At 45.1% G+C, this 6,823-nt stretch overlaps 1 non-coding gene across 1 annotated transcript; it reads right to left on the minus strand.

The window, feature by feature from the left end:
* Positions 1–5,129: 5,129 nt before the first annotated feature.
* Positions 5,130–5,216, minus strand: trnay-gua (transfer RNA tyrosine (anticodon GUA)). Its single transcript is given in 2 exon segments — positions 5,130–5,165; positions 5,180–5,216. It is a non-coding gene; the product is annotated as a tRNA-Tyr (tRNA).
* Positions 5,217–6,823: the final 1,607 nt, after the last annotated feature.

The following is a 6,823-nucleotide window of genomic DNA, read 5'->3' on the forward strand; positions in this document are numbered from 1 at the left end:
GGCTCTGATGAAAGGGGGCCGACAGCGTCGAATCTTTCACCGCCACTTCAGAAAACGAACCGCTGTGAGCCGCTTTGATGTCAACGTGCCTTCGCAGCCAGTGGTGGCTTGTTTGAGAGGCAGCGGAGTCGCAAATAGAGGAAAACAGCCCAAAGTTGAGCGGCAGAGACGTGGCCTCCTTTTGGAAGCTGGCGGCGCGGTAATGATGAGCTCTCTCGACACGTTCTCCTGAGGTGAGTGATTACGGCAGAAGATGACACCTCTTACCTGGAGCGCAAACAAAAGCGGCAACACCAAATATTTCTCGGTCGTTGCTTCGAACAATTTGAGCCCGAGCATCATTCCCACAAGACTTGGTCTTTATCACTCAATGTGAGTTATCGGGTGAGGGAGATGGATTTTGCTAATAAAGAGTGCGAAATAGTTTTAAAAAGGAACCCTAGGCATGTCCACACCTGTTTTTTTTATATTCCCGCTAGGTGCTTGAGCTTGATAAGGGTCGTTAAATGGGAACCGTTTTTCTCAGTGTTTTGTCCCTTTTCCAGGGTTCAATGAGAGGAATAACCTGAAACCAAGGAATGCTTCTATGTTGCCCCTTTCCCCCTCTTCTCCAACAGTGATTATACAATTGATTTTTTTTCTTCAAACCGGTGGTTCCTGCTACAGCAGTAATAACAATTTATCTTGGCTCCTTGTTCCATTACAGCAGAGCTGCGGCGAAAAACCGGAGGAAAAGTGCCGTGCTTTATGATTTATGAGGGCTATTTGACCTGTGCTTATTAGAGGGATCTACGAATGGGATGCCAACTTGGGAAATGGACTATGAGCTTTGCTCTGCGGAGGAAGTGCGATTGTGGCTTTCGGGGGTGATGGAATAGATGTCTGTGCTGATTGAAAAACAAACAAGACCTCCGGTCTGAACAGTGGTGCTAAAAAAGAAAAAAAAATCAACTCTGACCCTACACACATCCCACTCCTCGCAAATGTTTTTTTTCCCCTTTTTGATATTAATTTCACACATTTCTCTCTTGCTGTATGACTCCAGTCATTACGTATTCCTGGAGCGCTGAATACAACATTCTCCAATCCCTTCCTTTAGCATTTGCTCTCATTCCTTCAGATTGCTGCCCCCATTCAGGGGGAGATTGAAGTTTTCCCGCGGCGGGAGGGATCAGTGCCAGTCGTCTGGTCCAATTCGATGCAGAGACACACAGGTGAGAGTGTCATCATTGTGTCTTTCGCCTTCGCTTTTGGTTGAAGAAGACCGATGCGGCGGCAAACCCCAGGGCGGTTATTTATGTCCCCAGGTTGTTCTGCAGCAGTCAGCGTTTGTGGAAACGGCGAGGATCCTCCCTGCCCGCATCAGCCCAATCCGACGTCTCCCCTCCTGCGGGTAGTGATAATATTTAACTGCTGACCTTATCTTCTCGCCCCCCCACCCAACGTCACCTGTCTGCCAGCGAGAGGAGGGTCTGACGCAGCTCTACACGGTGCATCGTAATCCATCTGTGGCCTGACTGATTAAAGATGGATATCAGTGGGATGGTAAACACGGCCGTGCCCCAGGCAGCTTCACCGACGACTACATCTGCATGGGACCGTGTAAATGGTTACACACCAGCCGGCATACAATATTACAGATCGTGTGGATAGACAGCTAAATGGAGGGCTTCCACTTACAATAACAGCAGGCGTACATGCTGCAAAGGGTCTCTGTCAGGTGTGTGAAGCCTATTATCATATATTTAGCATTTCCTAATGGAATGGGAGGAAACGATTTCTTAATGTGGCTTGATTTGCTCGATTTTACTGTTATTAAGGCTGGATTATTCTTTTAATTTTATCAGGTTTTTTAGTTTTATCAGCCGGGTCTGTGGTTGGCTCTCAGCTGGTCTCCCCGGAGGAGGTGGTGGAGCGGAGGATGCGGACCAAACTACAGACCATCATGGACCAAACATCCCACCCCCGCCATGAACTGGTGAGAAATCCGGTGAGCAGCTTCGCCTGATCCAGCCCCACGGCACCGAGGTCATTCCTCCCCAGCACCTCGGCCTGATTAGAACTGGACCAAATCAGCTGCACATCAATCTGCACAGTATTTACACCTTTATAAAAAAAAAAAGAAAAGATTTCATATTTTACTGTTTGAGTCTAGGTATAGTGTGTATGTGTTTTCCTATTTTTCTATTTAACGTTGACAAGTTGGCGTTAAGTTCCCTCTGAGATTTGTCTGTCTGTCTGTCTGTCTGTAAAATTCCAATACCCTCATTCATCTCTACATTTCCACCACAATGAATTCAGAAAAAGCAGCTAAGTTTAGCCAGTCGTTGCTACTAGAAGCCTCCAACAAGCACCTTTAGCACTGAGATGGTGTTTCAAGTTCGTGGTGCTTCTGTAAAGTAAAAAATGGAACTGCATTCGACACTGTGGTCTTATTTACAATTCCCTTTTTGTTTTCTTTGATCCAAATCGATCAAATAGTCCTTCCTGTTGTCACTCTAACCCCTCGCACCCTGTTAGCATGATAGGTCCAAATTGAGTTATGTTTTAAAAGAAATGCATTTGTGCCATTATTTAATGAGCTTGCCTTAACGCACTCATTTTGACAGCCTACAAAAATGTTTAATGAACCTTCTTTCTTTTATATCGCAACTTTGAGAGGCAACATGTTCATCAGTTTGTGAAAATAGATGCAGTCTTTCTGACTTGAAAAAACACAAGTACGACAGCGTGTCTGTGACCTACAGGTCGTCATAAATACTTTTTCAGTGGACAAAGATAAAACAGAGTGCTGACTTCAGGTGATCGATAGCGGGCCACCTGAAAGCTGCGCCCTTTCTCTATCGGCAGACTTGTCACCATTTGCCAGATAAGAGGCCCAAAGTTGGAAAACAAATGTGGAGCAATGGTTGACAAGACACACGAGAACCCTTTGAAAACAGCAACGTGACGCGAAAAGGGATCAATTTAGGAGAAGTGGCTTATTTTATTAAGACCATCAGAAGCAGTTCTGTTTGCCGCACGTGGAGATGGAGCCGTGCACTGCTGCCAATTTATCAGATGTCGTTTTCCAGACAAGTTGAACAGTGGCACAAAAAAGGAGAAGAAAGTTCTGAGCTGCTGCCATCATCCAGATGGCTGGTTCACCACTGAGTTACAGGTCCAGTAACTGCAGATTCTTGCGCTTAATTTCATGTTCATGTTCCTGTTTAGTTTGCTTTAAACTGCACACCCATGTAATAATAAACAATTGCTAAAAGCCCCTTGTCTTGTCTTCTTCCGATTTATCCATTTCAGGGTCACAGGGAGGGTACACAATGGGTGAGTATCCAGTCACAAGGCCTTATGTGAGGATTTGTAGGTTTGGTACCTTGTTCATAGGTACCTCGCTAGGCAATGCACTGAAGGTGTTCCGGCATCTCCCCTACTACCAAAACATCTCCTGTGTTTTGTGTGCCCTGGGGCTCAAACCAAGAACCTTCTGCTACTCAGTCCAGTTTCCAACAGACTGAGCTTCCACCGTCCCAGACCGAGCTACCACCAGCCCAGACCGAGCTGTCACGACCCCAGCCTGACCTACCACCGTCCCAGACCGAGCTACCACCAGCCCAGACCGAGCTGTCACCACCCCAGACTGACCTACCACCGTCCCAGACCGAGCTACCACCAGCCCAGACCGAGCTGTCACCGCCCCAGCACGACCTACCACCAGCAGGGCCTGACCTACCATTGGCCTAGACCGAGCTGTCACCACCCCAGACTGACCTACCACCGGCCCAGACCGAGCTACCACCACCCCAGCCTGACCTACCACCGGCCCAGACTGACCTACCACCGGTCCAGACCGAGCTACCACCGGTCCAGACCGAGCTGTCACCACCCCAGACTGTAGTGTCCTAACAGGTAGACCAGCAGGATCTTTGGGGTATATGTCTGTCAGTCTTCCCTTTACTATCTAAACTATGCAAGAAACAAACATTTCATACTCTCATATTTATTATTTATTTCTTAGCTTACGCTTGTATTATACATATTTTTACATATATCTTTGAACTGGATAAAACTGCAGGAAACTGCTTAATCTTAAGATACTAATTTGTTAGATTTCATCAAATTTTGAAGAAAGAAAGCTGAAAAAGAAAAAACCTATTTGATGCACAGCACAATATATCAAGTGTGGCGAGCTGTCCCATCCATCAGGCTTTTAACATTACAGTCACGAGTAAAAGAATTATAATATTTGCCGTCTTTAGATAAGGACATGTCAGTGAAGTGAGAGAAGTAAGGATTATTTATGTGTCATGGAGGGTGCACATTAATCAACATTAGACCAGAAATGTGCCAGGGTCAGCTACTATTCCCCCGTCTACTCCAAGTATTAGCAAAACACAAAACCAGCTACACCTTCAACAGCAAGGACTCTTACATATTAATCGAGTGTCAACTCAGCAGAAATGCTGAACTCGGAGGCAAGAAGAGCAATGTTTGTTTCAAATGGAGTATAACAAGTAGTTTTCAGTATTATTGGCGGGGGAAAAAAGGGCCAGTCATGTTTTGTATTGCACTTTTTTGTTTGACAGACTTGTGCTGCTTTGGTGACGTTGGCGTTTTTTAACGGTCCGAGAATTAACAGATGGCTGTAAAATCAGAACTCTTAAAGGCTTAGCAGCAGATCCTGACATCCTTTTTGAACAGACTGTTGGGGGGTTTTGTTGCTAATTGGAAGTGCCAACAGAAAATGAATGATTCATTTTGATTGCTACGTTGATGTTGACAACAGGTGTGGCAGCTAACAGCTGACGCAAACAGGTTCTTTTTTAATGCATAAATCATTTTCCCCCCTCGACGCACTCATTTCGAAAGCCTGAAAATAAACACATTAGCAGTTCTAGTGAGTGCCGCCAATCAAAAACAATGAGATGAAGAGAGGAGCTGACAGAAGCAGGTCACCGATCAAATAATCAAAGGTTATGGGCCTAATGAGAACATCTCAAACAAAGAAAGCAATGTAGATTGATGAGGATACATGACCCAGACATCCATTTTCTGTTAACTACCACTTATGGCTGATCAGGATTGATTCAGATTCAGTTATTTGTCCCACAAGGGGAAATTTACCAAATAAAGACTCCTTCGAGCCAGAGTTGAACCAGCGACCTAAGGATTTCAGCAAGTGCCTCTACAGTCCTCCGCTCTGCCAACTGAGCCATCGAAGGGACGGCAGCATCGCACTCAGCAGTCGCTAGGCGACAGGCGGGAACACGAGCTAGACCTACACCATTCACTCACGCCATGGGGTTGTTTTCGAGTCTGCATATAAGTGGACTGTTGGGGAATATTGGACTACCTAAAGAAAAACCATGCAAACTTTACTTTAGCCTGAATTCTATGAGACAGAAACTTGTTGCTATGATCTATGCATCAGTTCGTTCAATCTCTTCTATCTGTTTTCCTATTTCTGCCCTTTCAGCCCTTCCTTATCTCCTAATTCACGGGAGGGTCCACCCATATGACCGGGGTACTGCCCAAGGTCATGCCACTGGTACTTGTTCAGAGCTCAGGAACAGACAGCCCATTAATAAAGCTGATTTGAATTACAGTGAATTGTAAAACGAACACAGTTTGAAGCTGGCGGAAGCATCGCACCACCTCCACATCGGTGTTTATATTTGAGCCTCTGAAACCACAAATAAATTGAACTTAATTGTTAAACTAAGATGTTTAGTGTGAGATTTCTGTCCATGTTTCCTTTTAGCTCCTCTGCTCTGTACTTAGTGCTGGTCTAAATGCGGCTTCCCCCCTAATAAGAGCTGGCATCTGGAACCAACCCTTCTGTTGGTGTTAGAGACCAAACCAGCAGGCCTCTGTTGTTAATTAGCCTCTCCACCATGAGGCTGGTGAACAGCAGCCACGGCAAGGCTTGTACACTCTGGCAGGCGGAGGATCACACTGGTCCATCTTCCCTTCCGGTTTTAGACGCTGTCTTGGCCCACACATACGGAAGAAGAGGATGGGGAGCAACTCGTTAGCATAAATCTGCATTACTGTGCATGACTGTCACTTGAAAGACAATCAAAGAAAAAAAATCCGCAAATTCTTCAAGTGCGGCGTGAAAGTTGGAATGAGTCAGAGATAATCCACTGTGCTCTCACTTACTTGTTTTTTAATTATTGTTTTTTTTTTCAAGAGCATTTTGCATGCTTACATAACTTATAAGGGGTGGGGGTGGGGGGGTGCTGGCAGTGCGCTGGGAGGAAAACAACAGAGAGCAGATGGCTGATGGGTAAAAGAGACTGGAATTTCATAAACGTATCAATATTTTTCCTCTTTAACCTTTGAATTCCATTTTTGTTGTATCATACCACCTGAGTATTTGAGCTTTTATCAAACCCGTATATCATTTTTTTAACTCAAAGAACCAGCTGTTTTGACAAAGCAGGCGTGAGAGGGGCAATCAATAGACAGAAAGAAAGTGTTGTTCTTTTCATTCTTCCCACCAAACAAAATAACTCCAATGCGGCAAAAATGGGATTGGATTGGAATTTTGACCTTCTTGCTGGGATTAACAGGGCCAGAAGTTATTGCTGATCCCTTAATCAATAACAGTTAATTGCTTTCTCTACTGCCCCGGCAAAGCTTCTTCCCATCACATCTGCTGGTATTTTTTTGAGCTTTCACATGAGTTGTGCTAAAGCTACTGTAAAAACGCATCCAAGATTGTCGTATTAAAAAAACGAGCAAAGTCCTAAAACTTCTTTCTTGTGTGTGAACTAACAGCATATTGGACACCCCCGGACCACGTCAGGCAGCCATAATCTTTAAT

Source organism: Takifugu flavidus, chromosome 15 (genome assembly GCF_003711565.1).
Source record: "Takifugu flavidus isolate HTHZ2018 chromosome 15, ASM371156v2, whole genome shotgun sequence".
Classification (NCBI taxonomy): Eukaryota; Metazoa; Chordata; class Actinopteri; order Tetraodontiformes; family Tetraodontidae; genus Takifugu; species Takifugu flavidus.